The sequence below is a fragment of the Eschrichtius robustus genome, chromosome 9 (genome assembly GCF_028021215.1).
Source record: "Eschrichtius robustus isolate mEscRob2 chromosome 9, mEscRob2.pri, whole genome shotgun sequence".
In the NCBI taxonomy this organism is placed as follows: Eukaryota; Metazoa; Chordata; class Mammalia; order Artiodactyla; family Eschrichtiidae; genus Eschrichtius; species Eschrichtius robustus.
Window position 1 is genome coordinate 53,212,533 of NC_090832.1, and position 18,921 is coordinate 53,231,453.

The following is an 18,921-nucleotide window of genomic DNA, read 5'->3' on the forward strand; positions in this document are numbered from 1 at the left end:
GGTGGAGGGAAAGAACCCTTCCTCCAAAAGCTCCCCTGGGGGTGGGCTGACTCCTGAAGCTGCCCAACTGGGAGTAGGGGACCAGGAGAGGCCAGGGCAGGACCTTCCTCCTCTGGACAGGCTTAGAGCTGTGAGGCAGGCCGAAGAGGCAGGCTCTGGGCATCAGCAGGAGAATCAGCCCCTGCAAGAGAGAAGCAGCCTTGGCACGTGGGTGGGACCGTGCCTGGGATGAACCAAAGCAGGTGCAGCCTCTGAGCCATCTCTGAGCCCGTCCTGAATGCTGCAGGGGGTGAGGCGGTGCTTGGCTCCCAGGAATTTTATTAGTGGGTGCTCAGCCAAGACCATATGTGTATTTACTTGTTGTTGTTACCAGTAGGACACGGCTCACCTTCTCTGACTTTTACGCCTTTAGGTTAAAAGAACCTAGGGGATCACAGAATTCAAAATAAAAGTTGATTCATCTTTTCAGGTCAAAGATTTACAAGTGTCAAAACTCTCAGGAGAGATCTGCCCGTGGCGTCATGACCACATTCCTCTACTGAAATCCCTCTTTGCAAGGAGAGTGGCATGTGTTGTTTTTTCCAGCAGTGGAAATACAAATGATTCACTCTGGAAACCTTGGCTGTTTTACTGATAACTAATTTGTTTGCTGACAGTGATTACCCAGGAGCTGGGGTAGGGACCCAGATATCAAACTGCAAACATTATTAAGTTCCCTCTGTGTGCAGACTAAGTGCTTGGGGTGCTGCAAAAGAAGTAGGGGTGCAGACCTCATCCAGGAGAGTTTATAGGCTAATCAGAGAAAGAAGACAGAAAAAAACAACACGATACACACAGCTGCAACAGACAGGACCTGTGCCTCTCACACAAGGCATGGTGTGATTAGAATCGGGTCAAGACAGGGAGGAAGACTTCTTGAAGGAGGTGCTCCAGCCATGTTTTGGAAAAGAGAAACCAGGGTCAGGCAGGGAGAAAGGAGGAGAGAAAACAAGCATCGAAACTGCCCTTATGGTATTTTTTAATGTTGCTCTTGTTCTTATTGGTTGATTCAGAGCAGCCATAGTACATGAAGGATAAGGATATTTGATTTAAGAAATCAAACAGAATCTTCTAAAATTAGGTCAGAGTTTTTGCCCAAGAAGAGGTCAGAGCCAGGTTTTGGAACTGTTTGGGAAATTGTTAGTTTTGGTCCCAGGACCTGATGCTTTAGTGGTTGGATAGGCCACGTGAATATTTGCTTTGTCTGCTCGTGCAAATTGTAGGTCTCCCAGATGAATGGCTCAGTAAGCCCAGCCTTCACTTCTCTGAAGGCGAGGATCTTGGACTGCCTTTGCGGGCAATGTGGAAGCACTGGAGGATTTGAAGCAGAGCAGTTAGATAATCATATCTGTATTTCAGAAAGATCATTCTATCGTCTGTTAGTATTATGCTTGGGTATGATTTTGAAATACCAGTAGTCTTTCTTCTCCTAATATCTTTCTTCACCCACTCACCCACCGCTCATCTTGCTCCTTCGAGCAAGGTTAGTCTGTGTTCATCACCTCAGTGAAGGATGCTCAACAGATATAAGGGTCTGTTTGCTGGCTTTTGAGTTTCTCAAGTCTAAGCCCGTGTGTGTGAAGGAAGGACTCGGACATATACCAGAGATTTGAGAGAGGACATGATACCCCACTTGAAGGTCCCTGTCCCCAGTCCCTGAGGACTCTGGGGGAAGAGGGGGCACAGAGGGAAAGCAAGAACTGGATAGTCATTATGGGATGCTTGAAAGCAGGATTGTGTGTCCCAGGTGGATGGAAATGGAACCCCATGATAGAACCCACCGATTAGGTTGTGAGACTGGAGGGAGAGAGACCCGTTTCTTACTTCTAGGGTAGAGCCCTAGGAAAGTGGCAAGACCCTAAAGAAATGGATTTGGGGCATGTCTAGGCAGACAGGGCTGTAGAAACAGCCTCACAAAGTTCCCCATGCCACAGCGTGGATTGAGAGCAAGGGAATGACCCCCATGCTGCTGAGAGGGGCAGGGCAGAGCAGAGTGGCTGGCTTTGAAAGGGCTTAGTGGGTAAGATGAGGGGCAGTTCAGCAGCCATCTGCATGGACGATGGCCAAGGTCAGATGAGGTGATGATGGTCTCAGCAGTTGCCCTTGTGGACAGATGACTGAAGACTAGATGCCCGGCCTCACCACCCCCCCACAGCCCTTTGTGCCCTAGAACAAAGATATAACCCCAAACTGATAAAGTTTTGACTCGTCTCGTGAAATGAGGGCTAAAGTAGAGATTAAGTTGGGTTATAGAAAAGTAAAGAAACATTTACATATCTGTAGACTAAGGTTTGTACCTGCTACTGTCTGCTGTTAAATGATAAAGATTTTCTTCCAGTTAATTTACCTGGGGTTCTAATTGACTTTCTAAGGAATTTTGGAGAGAATTTTTAATGTCACAGCTTTTCGTTCTGATCCTGCGTTTTGGGCTCAACGTTGCCTTCTTATAACTCCTGAGAATGTTGAAAAGCAATTGTTAGAGTAGCTCAAGTTTATGTGAAGAGTAACCACAGCAGAGAGTTGGAAAATCAGCATGTAGTAGGTCCTGGCCAGGCCGGCTCATAAGCCCCTAAGTGGATGTAAATAGAAAATACTTAGGTCCTGTAAAATAAGTGCAGGTAAAGGGAAGTTGCTTAACGTGGCGCACTGGCACAGGAGAAAAGAGAGATTGCTTACATATTGTAGAGTAAATATTTTATAATCCCAAACCTGGACATAGACCTGGGGTATGTGGCTTGTTGAGTGGCAGAATTATTGCTTGATACTGTGATATAAATCATCTCTGGGGGCTGGCATGCCCCTTCGCGGGGATTGGGGGGGAAGCCAGGGAGACCCTTGGTCCTGGGCTCGTGGCGCCAGGTCCACTCCTCACGCCAGGGGCTGCGCTCACAGCACCATCCTAGGCTTATCCAGCTGGGGAACAAAGGGGAACCCTGGGAGGCTGGCTGTTGTGTAGTATATGTGGTCATTCATTTTTAAATACCCTGGCATGAGTAACGTGATATGTGCATGAACAAGTAAATCCTAATCTGTTTTAACTCTTCAGGGTGGGTTAATTAGTGGGTAAAGCAAGCAAATCAATTCTAGTCTCTCAACAATTTAAGTTGCCTTATTTGCATAAAAGTGTTCAAAGTAATTCTTTTTTTTTTTTTTTAGAGAAGTAATTCTTGATTTAGTAGAACCCCCAGATTTTTTGGTATGTGTTTGGTATGTGTATATAATAGGACTAATTGCCTTGTGTGAATAAGGGTTAAAAATCAGCAAGCTCAATAACTGTGCCTTGAGCTTAGGGCCCGCTGGTGTGGTGTCTCCAGGGATAGGACGACTCTCACCCTCCCCCCACCATCTAACCACAGGAGCCCGGTCTGTGAGTTTGCTTCAAAAAACATGCCTCCAACAGAGGTTTACAGACGGGAGCAAGAGTTCAGATGGAGACCCACATACCATATGTCCAAATATTTAAAAGCTGCAAATCTAGCCTAGAAACTATAATATAGAATATGTTCTATCCTTTTGCCTTGAAAAATACCTCTTCAGAGGGACCTGGGATGCCGAGTCTGAATGTCACATCCTCAGACCCCCTCAGAGTTCCACCTGCTGCACCCGGGCTGCCCCTTCTCTGCCCACCCCCAGCTCTATCTCACACCCCAGCTCTCTGTGAAGAGCTGTCTCCCGGCCTTTCCTCAGGCCTAGGGGTGAGGCACAGCCATGGGCCAGTCCATCCTCAGAACTCAGAACCCAAGGAGAGGCCTATGCAGGTTTTGGAGATGATTTCAGGACCCTTGGGCAGGGAACTCTGGGATCCCAGGTACCAAAGGGTGGTCTAGAAGGTGAGGTATGAGCTCTGGGTAGACACATTCCCTGGGCCCTGTGACTCATTGCCCTGTGTAGAGAGGGTGCCTGAGGAGGGCCAGAGAGTTACCCCTTGAAGGACAAGGCTGAGAACAGCAAGCCTTCGTGCCTGGGTGTTTCTGCTCATTTTTTTGTGGGAGTGGGAGGGGTACAGGAAGAAAAGAGAGAAATATCTTCTGAACCACAAACGAGATTTGTTAGATTAATTTTGTCTGCTATCTCACAAAGTTCTCTGCATTTGATGGGATTTGGTGTGAGCTGAGACTCCCATTTATTGCAACAACCCCATTTGGCAGCAAGCTTGTTGGGTTGGAGATGTGCAGGCCCCACTTGTGTCCGACTGTAGCAGGCTACTGATATTTTCTATGGTTATGGGATCCTAACTTCCAGATGCAGAACCAACCATGGCCTGAGAGTCCCATTTGCACCTGCTTACGCCCACACTGGATTTAGCGTGTGCTGAATGAGTTCGTGTATGGTCAGGTCATTCAAGATGGCTGTTCTCTTGCTCTCTGTACGTCCCCTGCTGGATCACGCCCTGCTACACTCACATGACTATCCAATCGTCTTAATTATAAGGCTTAATAAGTAACTGCCTATGTGCTTGCCCCCTGCCCCAGCCGCTGGTTTCCCTGGTAACTGATGAGCCAACCTGACGTCAATTCCGCCTCTAAATAGTAGCCTTTTTCTCCCGCTAAGTAGCAGAGGTTGCCGCCATGTGCTGCCTGCTATCTACAGTGGGGTGTTGCTCTCGGACCTTTTGCTGGTGTCTCTGTTGCTGTCTCTGGGCTCTTTCTTCAGTCTCTGGGCTGGGCAGCTACAAGACTTACAGGCCTGTGTGATGCAGCTCAACAGTTGGGTCTGGTAAGAGCTTTCATCTCTCCCCCTAAACTTGAAAATTGAGTTCTGAAAGGGGTGGTATAAATTCATGAACCTAAGTTTTGTCTCTTCAAGCCCATCATGGGCCTTTGCCAAGGACCCCTTTCGCACTGATCTTTAAGCTTGGAGCTGGGGCAGGTTGGAGGGCAGCCTTATCCAGCACCACCTAGAAAGGTGAGGAAATAAGGGTAGGGGAATGCGAGCTCTGATAACTCCAGAGGTTTCAGAAAACTGCAACAAGCCAGGAGGGCCACTGGGCTCTCTGAGAGGCAGCAGAGGGGAAGGGAGGAGAGTGGGTCTGGGAGTCAACTGGATTCTAGACTCAACATTGCCAAGAATTTACCAGTGAACTTGTACAAACTTCTTTCCCTTGCTGGGCCTCTGTTTCTCTACCTATAAAATGAGTGTGAATTAAATGATCTAAAATCCCTCCAAGCGCCAAAATCCTTAGGCTACCTTGCTCTCATTGGGTAAGGTGACTCCTCCTTCTTCTTCTTTTTTAAATTTTATTGGAGTATAGTTGATTTACAATGTTGTGTTAGTTTCAGGTGCACAGCATAGTAATTCAGTTATACATGTGTTCATTCTTTTTCAGATTCTTTTCCCATATAGGTTATTACAGAATATTGAGTAGAGTGTCCTGTGCTATACAGTAGGGCCTTGTTGGTTACCTATTTTATATATTGTAGTGGGTGTATGTTAATCCCAAGCTCCTAATTTATTCCTCCCCCCGACGTTTGCCTTTGGTAACCATAAGTTTGTTTTTGAAATCTGTGAGTCTGTTTCTGTTTTATAAATGAGTTCATTTATATCATTTTTTAACTTAGATTCCCCATATGAGTGATATCATATGATATTTGTCTTTCTCTGTCTGATTTACTTCACTTAGTTTGATAATCTCTATGTCCATCCATGTTGCTGCAAATGGCATTATTTCATTCTTTATATGGCTGAGTAATATTCCATTGTATATCTGTACCACATCTTCTTTATCCATTCCTCTGTCAATGGACATTTAAGGTTGCTTCCACGTCTTGGCTATTGTAAATAGTGCTGCAATGAACATTGGGGTGCATGTATCTTTTCGAATTATGGTTTTCTCCGGATACATGCCCAGGAGTGGGATTACTGGATCATATGGTAGTTCTATTTCTAGTTTTTTAAGGAACCTCCATACTGTTCTCCATAATGGTTGTACCAATTTACATTTGCACCAACAGTGTAGGAGGGTTCTAAGGTGACTTCTAATGTAAGCAAAGGTAACACTCCTCTCTTCTCCTTCAGCACAAATGGACTTCATTCTGAAGTCGTGGTGGGCAGCCTGTGTCCTGGGGGCCCTGGGAAGAGACCCTGTCCATTTGCCCTGAGTCAACAGGGACCAGAGACCTTCCTCTCATCTTTTTGGCAGGCCTGGACTGCCCTGCTCAGCCAGGCCGTACTCCTGCAGGCTTCACTGGACAATTTCTTTCCCCTCACGTTAGTTGAGTTGAGCATTCACTTGTGGGTCTGCATGTCAGTTGATACTCAGTGACTCATGTGGTTTATAGACGTAGAGATGTCATTTGAATCTGGAATGTCTTTCCTCTTGGCCTCAACAGCCCAGGTGATCTGTATGCCTCTCTTCAGCTCCTTTCCTTTTCGGGGAAAAAAAGTGATTAAGAGGTAAAAGAATACACCTTGAGAGGGAGGTTTGCTGGAGCAAAAGCTCTTCCCGGCTTTAACGTCCCATCAGGTGCCCAGTCTGTCCCCGCTCTTAGAGATTGTTCCAGATCTTAGATACTCGGCCACTATGCCCAGAGGCGAATCTAGCCTGGGCAGCAGCCAGACTCATAGATCTTCCAGCTGCCTCGTTGCTTCCCTTGAGAGTGGGTGCCCTTGAGTATCACGAGTTTGTGGCGGAGACTGAGTGTCTTAATTGCTGGAAGAAAGATCAACTTCCTCGGCCTTGTTTACGTGTCTCAAACTGGCAGTCGTGAGCTCCAGGTGAGTTACAGGAGACTGGGAAGAGGTTGCGTTGCCAAGAGCTGTGTAGTGCTGGAAGCAAACCTATAGCTTTATGGGGCCGCTTGTCTTCGGGGTCACACCCACCTCCCGCTTCTAGTGTCCACCTCAGTTCTCCTGCTGACCCTCTCCCGCCCTCAGCCTCCTTGGGCAGCTCAGGCCCCACAGGTGTTCCTCATCCTGACCCTTCTCCTCGCTGGGACCCACTCCTTCGCTCGTTTGCAAGACTGTAGGAGAAAGAGACCTGAGGGCCTCTCATACGAACCTAGGAAATAAGCAAAGGAATTGGGGGTGTGTCTGTTTCTCAGGAGGAGACCCACTCTCCTCCCTTCCCCCTGCTGCGTCCCCAGAGAGCGTGGTGGCTCTCCTGGCTTGTTGCAGTTCTCTGAAAACCATTAGGTCAGCCTCCTTTGGACAGTTATGAAGAAGGTTAAGTGTACTTCAGCCCCTGGCTTCCCTTTCTGAAACATCTTTTTCACTCTCTGCTCCAGCCCGCATCCCCCAATCCAACACTTTCCTATGAAAACCTCTTTCTGTGAAAATCTCCCCCATCATTTCTTTATTCTGCTAAGATGTAAAGTCAGTGCTTTACCCTCCTCAGAGATATTTGTATTTTAAGCCTCATCACTAATTACGGAGTGAGCGAGAGTCTCTGTCCTCTGCTAAAGGAATTTCAGGCATATGCCAGCCCATGGGAGGATTCGGGAAGAGAAAGTGCCTTCTATGATGTTCAGATCACACTGGCATTGAGCTCCCTGTGCCACAAAAAGGTCAGTTTGAAGTCTGCTGATTGGTTGAAAATTTTTTTCTAGTCTTAAGGATTTTTGAAAACTCTTTCAGTGTTTACTATGGGATGCTAACTTAAGAGGAAAAAAAATGCTCCATAGATTATTTGAAAGTATCACTTAAAATTTATAAATGAGGGAAATAATTCCATACTCTACCATGACAATTTAACTTGGCTAGGTCATCTTACACTAAATGTGGATGATTTTTAATGGTATCTTATATAACATTACTCACTAGTAATTGACGTAGATGGAGAGTATTCAGCTGAAAAAGACTTAAGTCTTTTATTCTTGGCTACTAGAGTGAGACTCATTGATCAGCAGCATCGATGTCACCTGGGAGCTTGTTAGGATGCAGACTCCCAGGCTACACTCCTGAGTTGATGCATCAAATCTGCATCTTAAGATCTTTCAGGTGATTTGTATTCATATTAAAGTTTGAAAAGAAAAACTGGCCAGGGACTTCCCTGGTGGTCCTGTGGTTAAGACTCTGTGCTTCCACTGCAGGGTGCGTGGGTTTGACCCCTGGTCAGGGAACCAAGATCCCGCATGTCACACAGCGTGACCAAAAAAAAAAAAAAAAAAAAAAAAAACGAAAGAAAGAAAGAAAACCAGGCCACCTATTGGAATTACCTGATAGCCTTTAAAATCTACAGCTACTTGGACTCCACCTCCAAAGTCTTTTCAACATGTTGGGAGTAGAGCCCAGTGAATTCTGTATTTTTAAAAATCTCCTCAGGAACAGTCAAGTTAGGGAACCATCAATCTGGTCCATCTTTTCTGATGAGGAAAATGACCACCAGGGTGGTGAAATCACCTATTCAAATTATCAACAGATTAAAATCCAGACCCTGACCACCAGGCCAATCTAGCCTACACAAAAAATGTCACATTACCACATGAGATTGAAAAGACTGTATGTCTGTGGTCTTTGTCCCAAGAAATAGAAGGGATTTTGTCGGACACAACACTGAAGCTTGGCAGTAATACGAAGGAATTAGAGAACTTGAGACTGGCTCTCAAAAAGCTTCTAATTCAACAGGGCAAAGAAGATGGTGGTCATCCCATTAAATAAAAACACACATAAAGGAACTTATACATGCAATTTGCCACTCCAGACTTGTGTATGTGCACATGCACGTGTTGGGATTGTTTTCTCCTCCATAACCCCATAGCATTTTGTTTCCCTAGTGGACCACTTCTAACCTCCACTTCTTTCAGAAATCTTTGTGTTAAGCTTTATGCTCAGCCCATGTGCCGAACCTTCTCTTAGTGACCGTTGTAGCCAGGCTGTCAGTTCTCCGCGGAGGGTAGGAACTCAGTAGCATTTGCGGGATGGAATGCAGGATGGGGGTCTGTCCTTGAAGTAGTCATGTGATCAATTACTTAATGCTCAATAGGTGCATTATGCTGAACTAAGTGGTAACTAGAATACCAAGTTTATAAAACACAGTCCTACCCCACGAATGTTTATAATCTCATAGGTGGGACTCTGCATGGTCTCAAAAATATAACTAAGCTGATTAGATGGTATGTAATAAGGGCCAATTGAAGAATGTAGCACCAACCCTATCATACCCCAACATTCTCTAATAGCTTAAAATGACTTCATTTTCTTAAAACGGAATCCATGAGTTATATAACTAGAATCCATGAATAATATAACTAACTCAATCTGTATAATGAATTCCTTAATTCTGATATGAAGAAATAAAATCAATTTGTAATAAAACAACATATTTCAATATATAAATGCTCAGGCATATTTACACCAAAAACCAGTGAAGTAGTCAGATATAAAATCACTGTTAGGGGCTTCCCTGGTGGCGCAGTGGTTGAGAATCTGCCTGCCGGTGCAGGGGACACGGGTTCGAGCCCTTGTCTGGGAAGATCCCACATGCCGTGGAGCAACCGGGCCCGTGAGCCACAATTACTGAGCCTGCGCGTCTGGAGCCTGTGCTCCGCAACAAGAGAGGCCGCGATAGTGAGAGGCCCACGCACCGCGATGAGGAGTGGCCCCCGCTTGCCGCAATTAGAGAAAGCCCTCGCGCAGAAACGAAGACCCAACGCAGCCATAAATAAATAAATAAATAAATAAAATTAAAATCACTGTTACTGGGACAGCTACCAAAGCATACTGATGCAGATACATTGTCCTGGAGACTGAAATACTGTAAGCAGCGTTCCTGTCAATAATGTGTTTCCAAAATGAAGAACGAAGGTAAAATTCTGAACAAAACAAAGCACAGTCTTCCCTGAATTCGCAGAAGTTGAATTCCTAGAAAACTCAGTGTATATTAAAACTGTGCAAACAATACTTTGTGTCTGTGTGGGAAAAGGAATTCAGTTCCGGGTTCAGATAATTAAAAATAGGTTTTTTCACCAACCTGCCTGCCTGGCGGCACTTTAGAAAGTTATGTGATGTATGAACCAAGTCTTCCTTATGTGGAGCTGTGCTCTACACTGCAGGCTGCCCCGCATTCTCCCGCCCAGCACCCACCATTGTGACAACTCCCAGATCCCCCTATACATTTCCAAAGCACCTGTAGGGGGTAACAACTCCCACTGAGAGCCGCTGGTGGAGAAGGTCAGTGCGGGTAGAGCAGTGTTTCTCAAACTTCAGTGTGCTCCGGAGTCTCCTGGGATTCTTGCTAAGATGCAGTTGCAGGAGGTCTGCGGTGGAGCCCGGGACTCTGCATTTCCACCACAGCCCCAGCTGATGCTGGAGAGATCAGAGGAGGAAGAAACGACCTTTGGTTTAAGGAGCAAGGACCTCACAGAAGAGAAAGGAACACAAACAGGGGCTTGAAGAACAAACGGCTGTGGAGCTAATGACGTCCCATGGGGCCCAGGCAGCTGGGAGGCAGGCCCTGGAGAGGTCCAGTAGCAAACAGCGCCCGAAGCCAGTCAACAGCGTTGCACTGACAACCACAGTACTGCTTACCAGGCGGGGTAAAAATAACAACTCCCTGTTGGGGTTGGGTCTGCCAGACTCTGGTTAAGTTCATTTCTTTCAATAAATCTAGCAGCTTCCCCTTTGATAAATACTGTCAAGGCTGGAACACGTGGTGCTAACAAAATATGGTTTCAATTTGGGGCCCACCGCACTTGTGGTTAAATACTGTGTGTGTGTGTGTGTGTGTACAAAAGCCGACTCAGAGCCAGCCAACTTAATATGCCTGGGCTGAAAATGGTTCCATCCAGGAGGATTCAGTTATACAGATTCTGCTGCTCTGAAAGACAACCTAATCCCCATCGTCAATTTTAATGCTCCAGAACTTCTTGTGAGCATGGAAGCTTTTAAAGCTCAGCCACTTGTGTGCTTGCATCCCGGGCAGAAGCAGTGCACACTTGTTTTCCTGATATTTTTATGCCTGCTTTATGTTCATACGTTGTTTGACATTCAGAAAAAAATACCCTGTTTTCATCAACAACTCAGCACTGCATTTAAACCTGATGGTCCTTAGCTTTGTAGGAAAGGGAGGTGGAGGCAGAGGGGGAAGACAGTGTGGGGAGAGGAAACCAGAATCATAGTTTAGCAACAGACGGAGGTTTGTTCTGGTGGGATTTGTTTCTGGGAACACAGAAACTCTCGGTGTTTTTGTCAATCTGCATGTGCCGGTCTTGGAACAGCTCAGTGAAAGAAGGAAACTGGCTAAACAAGTTTCGGAGGTGGACCCTACTGGTAACTGCACCTCTAGCTCATCGTGAATAATGAAGAAGTCTGCTCCGTAGTCCAAGTAGGTCACAGGAACTGCACGGAGGCAATTGCCCAGCAAACCAAAGATTACAGCACCTGGCCAATAAACTTATCGGGGAAACAAACAAAGCTGAGAATGAGGTCAGCGGCAGGTGACCTCAGCACGGTGGGATGCAGAGCAAGTGAAGAAGCTGGGTGGGCGGTGGGAGGGCAGGAAAGAGGGGGAAACCACCGGAATATCTCTATGCTTCAGAAGACAAGCTCATCAGGAAGGTGAAACTGAGGCGAGTGAGCTGGGTTGTTTCATAAAGCAAGCAAGGAGGAACTGATTTCCTGAAAAGACTAGGAATTTATCACCAAGGGCACCCGGGTATGAAAAGAGCTGACAGGAATTTTTTCCAGAGGCATCTTCCACGTTGCATTTTTAAATTCGTCAGAAGTATATTTCTCTTTTTATGATTAGATGTAATTGCAGTGACAGAAAAAGCCTGAAATGCTGCGAGCAGCAACTTTCAAGTCAGCCACTGGTTACAGAGGGAGCTTTGAAGGGGGCCAAGCGTTGTGGAAATTCTGAAACTTTGAATATCCATACTTATTTTAATTTTTTTGTGGCAAAAGTGAGGCATGCTTAGTGTAAAAAAAAAAAAAAAAAAAAGTGAGATCCTGGGACTTCCCTGGTGGTGCAGTGGTTAAGAATCTACCTGCCAATGCAAAGGACACAGATTCGAGCCCTGGTCCGGGAAGATCCCACATGCCACGGAGCAACTAAGCCCGTGTGCCACAACTACTGAGCCTGTGCTCTAGAGCCTGTGAGCCACAATTACTGAGCCCACGAGCCACAACGACTGAAGCCCGCATGCCTAGAGCCCGTGCTCTGCAACGAGAAGCCACTGCAATGAGAAGCCCATGCAATTGCAACAAAGAGTAGCCCCAGCTCGCCACAACCAGAGAAAGCCCGCGTGCAGCAACAAAGACCCAACACAGCCAAAAATAATAAATAAATTAATTTTTTTAAAAAAGTGAGATCCTAAAAAGCACAGACGTTTCTGAAAAATTGGGGAGAGTTCTCTTAGTTGCTTAGGGAAGCAATTAAGCCCCTTTCACTGGGCTATCTTAGAACCATTAGGTTCAAGTTAGAACGTGCTTAGGAGCAGTCAGTGGGGACTGAGTGGATTGAGAGACTCCAGAGGTATTTTTCACTGGTCTCTGAGGTCAGCTATGTTTTCTCTGGTTTCCTGGAGGGGGAGAGAAAAGGAAGCCTCCACCTCCCCAGCCCCCCCCCCCCCCCACCGCCAAATGCTGCTGGATGGTTTGGAGCCGTGGCAGGTGCTGGTCAGGCACTGGCCAAGCCAAGTGAACATTCGGAAGTGCTGCTGCATTTGGTGCAGTTGTCTTTTTTCCTTGGATTGCTTCCTCATTCACGGAAGAGATGGAGAGGAGGGCCTGGCAATTTATCTGGGAAAAGAATTCAGAAATCTAACGGTATAGAGAGTGTGTACCATTAGGAAGGGCAGGGAAGAGGAGGATTTGTTCTCGAGCATTCATCACAGTGATGAAATGCTATAGGGACAAGAGGTCAGTGGGCATTTAACCCAAACCAAATTTAGCAAGTGGAACAAGCCTCTCATTGGAGGCCTGGATTCCACATTAAAAGCCATTCTCCACCTGATACCTTTTAAAGATACCGCTGTGGTATTTAAATTTCATGGATTTTACTCATGGCAGGTCCCCAAGCACAATCACCATGAAGCAATGACACAGCATAGCACCAGCCACCAGCGGCCCTAAGCCAAGGGGCTAAGTGGAAAAAGAGGCAGTGTTTTTCCTTTAGGCCCCCTGCTTCTCTACTTTGTAACCTTTTAACCCCTTCCAGGTACCTTGGTTCCAGTCTCCTCCAATAACAACCTTAGTGGGCTTCTGTTGTTTCTGCCCCAGCATGTGTCTGCCCTTCCAGTGAATTAGAATCCAGATATTTATCGGGGGAACTGCCCCTTCCCCCTCTCAGTCTGTGGGGGTCTGTTGAAACTGACACCCCTCTGACTGGGGAGTGGAGTGTATGAGGCATGTTTAGGCCAATCATTTAATCCTGTTTCATGGCCACGTGATTGCTTCCGGATGGGCCCATGACCCAGGCAAAACCTATGAGAGGCAGTGAGATTTTCATGGGTATTTCAGGAAAATAGGCTTGCACTTTCTCCTCTGGACTGGACACTTGAGAGTATGCAGGGCTGAAGCTGCTGCCATCCTCTTGCAGTCACAGGAAGCTGAGATTAATTCTATCAATGCAACAGGCAGGTCTGAAAGCTGGGAACAAAACCAAAAACCCTCCATTCTGGGCTTCCCTGGTGGTGCAGTGGTTAAGAATCTGCCTGCCAATGCAGGGGACACGGGTTCGAGCCCTGGTCCGGGAAGATCCCACATGCCGCAGAGCAGCTAAGCCTGTGCACCACAACTACTGAGCCTGCGCTCTAGAACCCACGAGCCACAACTACTGAGCCCGCGTGCCACAACTACTGAAGCCCACGCGCCTAGAGCCCGTGCTCTGCAACAAGAGAAGCCACTGCAATGAGAAGCCCGCGCACCGCAACAAAGAGTAGCCCCCACTCGCCGCAACTAGAGAAAGCCTGTGCACAGCAACGAAGACCCAACACAGCCAATAATAAATAAAATAAAATAAATAAATTTATTAAAAAAAAGAAAAACCTGCATTCTGATGATACTATATGAGGCCTAAAAACATCTATGCCTCGAGCCAGCCCTACCATGGAGTGTTAAGCTAGGCTTTTCAATAAATTCTCCTTTTGCTTACGCCAAAATTGTGTCAGGTTTTCTACCACTTGTAATCAGAATTCAGATACACCCAAGAACCTCTTGTTCCTTCTCATTAACCCATATCAAAATCTGCTTTCAGGAAAGGATTGTCCGCTCTAAATTATAAACAACTGATAATGCTTCAAAGTATGGCTCCTTCAAGAGGATTTCCAGTTTTCAGCAAATTTTCATTAGCAAATATTGAGCCCCTTCTGGTGCAAGGAGACGCAGGAGAGCATGCTAGGAGGAAAGGAGAGCCAAGCTTTCCCATTGAACTCAGTATTTTAGTGTCTAGTTTTGGCCATTCAGATCAGTTCCAACTTCTGATAACGACTGAGTAAATAGTATCTGACTAATCCTTCTGCCAAAAACAATGATAAGTTCTGGACCTAAAACAAGACAATAACAAAACCTGTTCGAAGGTCCTGGAGGGCAACCAAAATGGTTTGGTTCTGAAGACAAAAACTGGAGAAGATATGACCCTTGAAAAAAGGGGGATCCCACTGGGCGAGGTCCATGTTGATCAGGCATTTCCTCTGGCGGTACTCTCCTCTTCCCAGGATGGCAGGAGACAGAGCTCAAGTGGAAAGTGGCAGCCCTATGAGCTGAGGAGGCAGAAGCTGGGGTGTGGGGCTTCCACAGCAGCTGGAGATTGGGAAGGAAGGAACCCCAGAAAGGAGGGAGCCTCAGAGGGGGAGCTCCCAAATCTATGTACAAACTTCCCTCAGATCCTTCCCTCAGCTGACTCCTGCACATTGCATGTGCAAAGTGAGGTGCAGGGAGCCCAGGGAAGAGCAATAGCTGGAAGGCTGAAGTTATGGCTGCCTTGTGTTGGAAGATGGAGCTTAGAGTTCAATTCCTGCCCAGTTAGGGTGGTGTGGCAAATACCCAAGACTTTCCATGGAGACCACAGAGAGCACACCTTAGGAGTAAGGACTACTTCCCAGGACTGAAGGCTATGCCCTAGGAATAAAGGCAAAACCCAAATAGACCCACCCTAACAGATCGTAAAACCAATTCTTCGCAGCTACACTATTCAATACAATAATCTCCATGTACATGTGGCATTTGAAATTTGATTAAAATTAAATAAAACTTAAATTGCAGTTCCTTAGTCACTAGCTGCATTTTAAAGGCTTATAGCCACTTGTGGCTAATGTCCATTATATTGGACTGCACAGAGTATAGAACATTTCTACCACAAAATTTCTATTGAATGCCGTAGCTCTAGGGGCTCAAGATAGTATGCTAGTTATTTAACTGCTTGCAACAAATCTCAACTTTCTTTAAAGAAAGATAGCAGAATCTAAAGTCTCTTTAATTTACTGTCCATAAGGCTCAGTATACAATAAAAAAATTACTCAGCGTGCAAAGAAGCAGGAAAATGTAATCCATAATGAAGAGAAACAATAGTCAATAAACACAGACCCACATAGGACCCAGATGTTAGAATTAACAAAGTTCTCATAATTATGATAAATATGTTAAGGAATCTGTGGGAAATACGCGAATAGTAGGTGAACAGATGGGAAATTTCAAAAGAGATATGTAAACTTTAAAAAAGAGTCAAATGGAAATCCTAGAACTGAAAAATACAATATATGAAATTGAAGACTCATTGGTTAGGCACAATGAACACAACACATGAAATTATCAGTGAATATATAGAAAAGTCAATGGATATTATCTAAACAAAGAGGAAAAAAAAGATTAAAAGAAAAAGAATAGGGCCTTAATAACCTGTGGGATAGTATCAAGCAATCTAATGTACATGTAATTAGAGTCCCAGAAGGGGAGGAGAGAGCAGGTGAAGAAGAAAAAGTATTTGAAGAAATACTGGAAATTTTTAAAAATTGATGAAAAATAGTTATCTCAACAAACCTCAAATAGGATAATTTCAGCCATTTAGATATCTTTGACCTAAAACCCAGCCCCACCCACTCACTGACAAGATATAGAACTTCTCCTGGGGTAGGATACAAATACTGAGAGGCAGTGATGATACTGACAAAATTCCAAAGATCTCATCCCAGAATTTGGCTGACTCCAGAAAGCAACTCTAGAGTACACTTTTCTCACATTCCTCTTTCAGGCCACCCTGAAAATGAGGTCTCCAAACATTTTACCTTGATTTGACTCCAGCTTAAATTCAACTTGAAAGTCATATTATATTTAGATGGAGAATAACTGATTTCTGAGAGGTAGAGAAAATGGGGTGGGGTGGGGAAGAAACAACGGAAAGCTAACTCAAAGCACAAATGGCCTCATATCAGGAATCAGGTTGAGGGAGGGGAAATAAAGAAAAGATTGGCAGGAATTACCCCTAATCACTCACATTCCTTCTGGGTTCTCCTCTGCTACACAGCTCAGGCACTTGTGAGTACCTGTGATACCTGGGAGACTTTCCATGGCAAATAATAACAATTTTAAAAAATTAGAAAACAAACTGTACCAAACTGACTTAAATATAAAGAAATTCATTATCTCACAAAACTGAAATTTCCAGAGGTAGGGTGGGCTCCAGGGCTGGTTGATTCAGCAACTCAACCATGTCAACAAGGACCCATGTTTTCTCCTTCCCTGTTCTACTCTTCTCCACAAAGCCTTCACCTTAAGATTGATTCCCTTCAGGTTTTAAGAAATCTGCTGGGGCACGGGGCTATGTGTGTAGATTTGTTCATATCTAGCAGGAGGAAGAAAAAGCAAGAAAACTCCTCCTTGAAGCAAGGAATATAAATCCTCCCCTTTAGTCTGATTCAGCTAACTTAAGTTGTGCCTATAATGAAAAACGTATTTATCTTAAATGCTAACAATAAGATTTTAGAACAGAGATGTGTGGGGTAACTTTAAGCCTGAGTTTCTACTCAGGTTCCTAGGAGGGGCCTCTGATATCAAGGGGGTGTTGCAGTTACCTATCTCTATCACTTAGAAGTAAATTTCCTGTAGCAAGAGTAAATTACATTTTTCGTTTATTTTGTGTTCCTAAAGAGTAAACTGACAAGCCCATGGAGTTGCTGTGGAAACTCTGTCTAATGGCCAGCACCGTGGGGCTTTCCTTAGGATCAGCCATCTCTCCTGCCCCTCAAGACCACCTCTGATGGCCAGCAAGGGCACGGTGTTTGAGACAGTTTATGGGCATTTTAGGTAATAGATAATAATAATCATAGTGCCAATAATAGAGCCAATCTGCTCACAGCGTCATCCAGAAAATATTGAGGGCTCTCACAACAACAGCAACAAAATTCCCAACAATAATCACAAGACAACATGGACGAGAGAACACTGAATTGAAAAGTATGTGAAGAGTTTTGACTGAGAGTACCCAAAGGGCAATAACTTGTTATGTGACTACTCTAAGTCATCCTGTTGCATAAAGAAACCAGTTTGTTAAGTGCGTCTTTCACGCACTTAATTAGATACCGAGTTGGCGTGTTCGCTATGGTGCGTGAGTATCCTTAGGAATGAGAAAAAACAACAGCATACACTGACGATCTGTTTGTCAAGAGGAGGTCACAGCCTGCATACTAAGAATTAGTAATCAAGTCAAACGGAAAGGGAAAAAGCTTATTGGGAAAGTCAAAGGGAAAATTGGTAAGTTCAGTTTCACTGCTTACACGATGACTTTTGTTTTGCTTAGTGATACCTGCAGAGTTTGTTTAGCCATGTATGGTGCAACTAAAAAGTCCTGAAAGTTTACTCTCATGTCATCTTTTTTATTGAGAACAGACATCAGTTACACTGTCATCCAACTGGTGATCTTAGAGGCACCCTGGCTGCCCAATAACCCCATTCATTGCCCTAGATGTGCTGAGAATGGGTAAAGGCAGAGGATGGATACCCACGCAGAAGTGAAGTGGGGGTAGAACAGCACGGAGAAATCTTTGGAGGGCAAGAGCAAAGGATGTGACAAGGCCGAAACATGTGGTGAGAGGCAGACAGAAACCCTAGAGAACACTGGCCTATACAGTCCTTGGTGGGAGGATTCTTTTTAAGAATCTCCAAACCAAGGAGTTTGGTAAACTAGGAAATACGGAGACAAAGGTAAAACTCATGCCAGACTCAGCAAACAACAGCTGGAAACAAGGAAGCCCAAGGACAGCCCTGAGCGTGGAGAAAATACTGCTGGTTAGGCATTGTTCTCGAGTCAGACCACACACACAGAGGGTCACCGTTGAAAGTGAAGGACAACTGGGGCTGGTGTATGTGTCTGTCTTTGAAAAGCAGTATAATGCTTTCTGGACTTATTATAGATTCTGTATTTATTTCGAATCTTCCTAATGGCACCTTTTTTTTTTTTTTTTTACAATCCGTGACCCAAACGTACTCAAGTTGAAGCCTCCCCCTTCATCCCTGGTCACTTCTGCTGTCTCTGCTTGCATCGGCCCCCTGGAGAACCTCTGTCTCCTGGCCTGAATTGAAACTCAGCTCTACCCAGAGCATATCACTTCTTTTGCAGCTCTCTTAAGTATTCTTCTGCAGCCCACAGCCCCGGGATGAAGGGTGGGAATAGCCCGCTCCTCATTCCCTGGTGCAGAATCCAAACATTCCTGTAAAAATGGCTGCTCTCTGAAGTGCTGGTGTTGTTGACAGCCACTGGCCGCTGGAACACTCCCTCTGCTTCCCTGAGAACTTTGCCTCCTACTCACACTATTCCCTCACACCTCAACTCTGCCATATTCCTGGAAGACGTGAGGGTACCCACGGATGACCCAGTCCGTACTCTGGCCTCTCAGTTCCTTAATCTACCCTGCCACCTCCAGCACCTACTTCTCTGTCACACTGTGGACTTTGTCATCTGTCAAAACTCCCCTCTGTTCACGATCCCCTCTCATTCTAGTCTAGTCTGCTTGC

The 18,921-nt window shown here is 45.4% G+C and overlaps 1 long non-coding RNA gene across 2 annotated transcripts in view; it reads left to right on the forward strand.

Moving 5' to 3' along the window:
- Positions 1-4,605: 4,605 nt before the first annotated feature.
- The window catches only part of LOC137769644 (uncharacterized), a 64,493-nt gene continuing 50,177 nt past the window's right edge, over positions 4,606-18,921 (forward strand). Inside the window, exon 1 of one of the 2 annotated variants that reach the window (XR_011075023.1) lies at positions 4,606-4,755. This is a non-coding gene — a long non-coding RNA (uncharacterized lncRNA). The remainder of the gene's footprint in view (positions 4,756-18,921) is intronic. The other variant, XR_011075022.1, reaches the window with a different exon arrangement.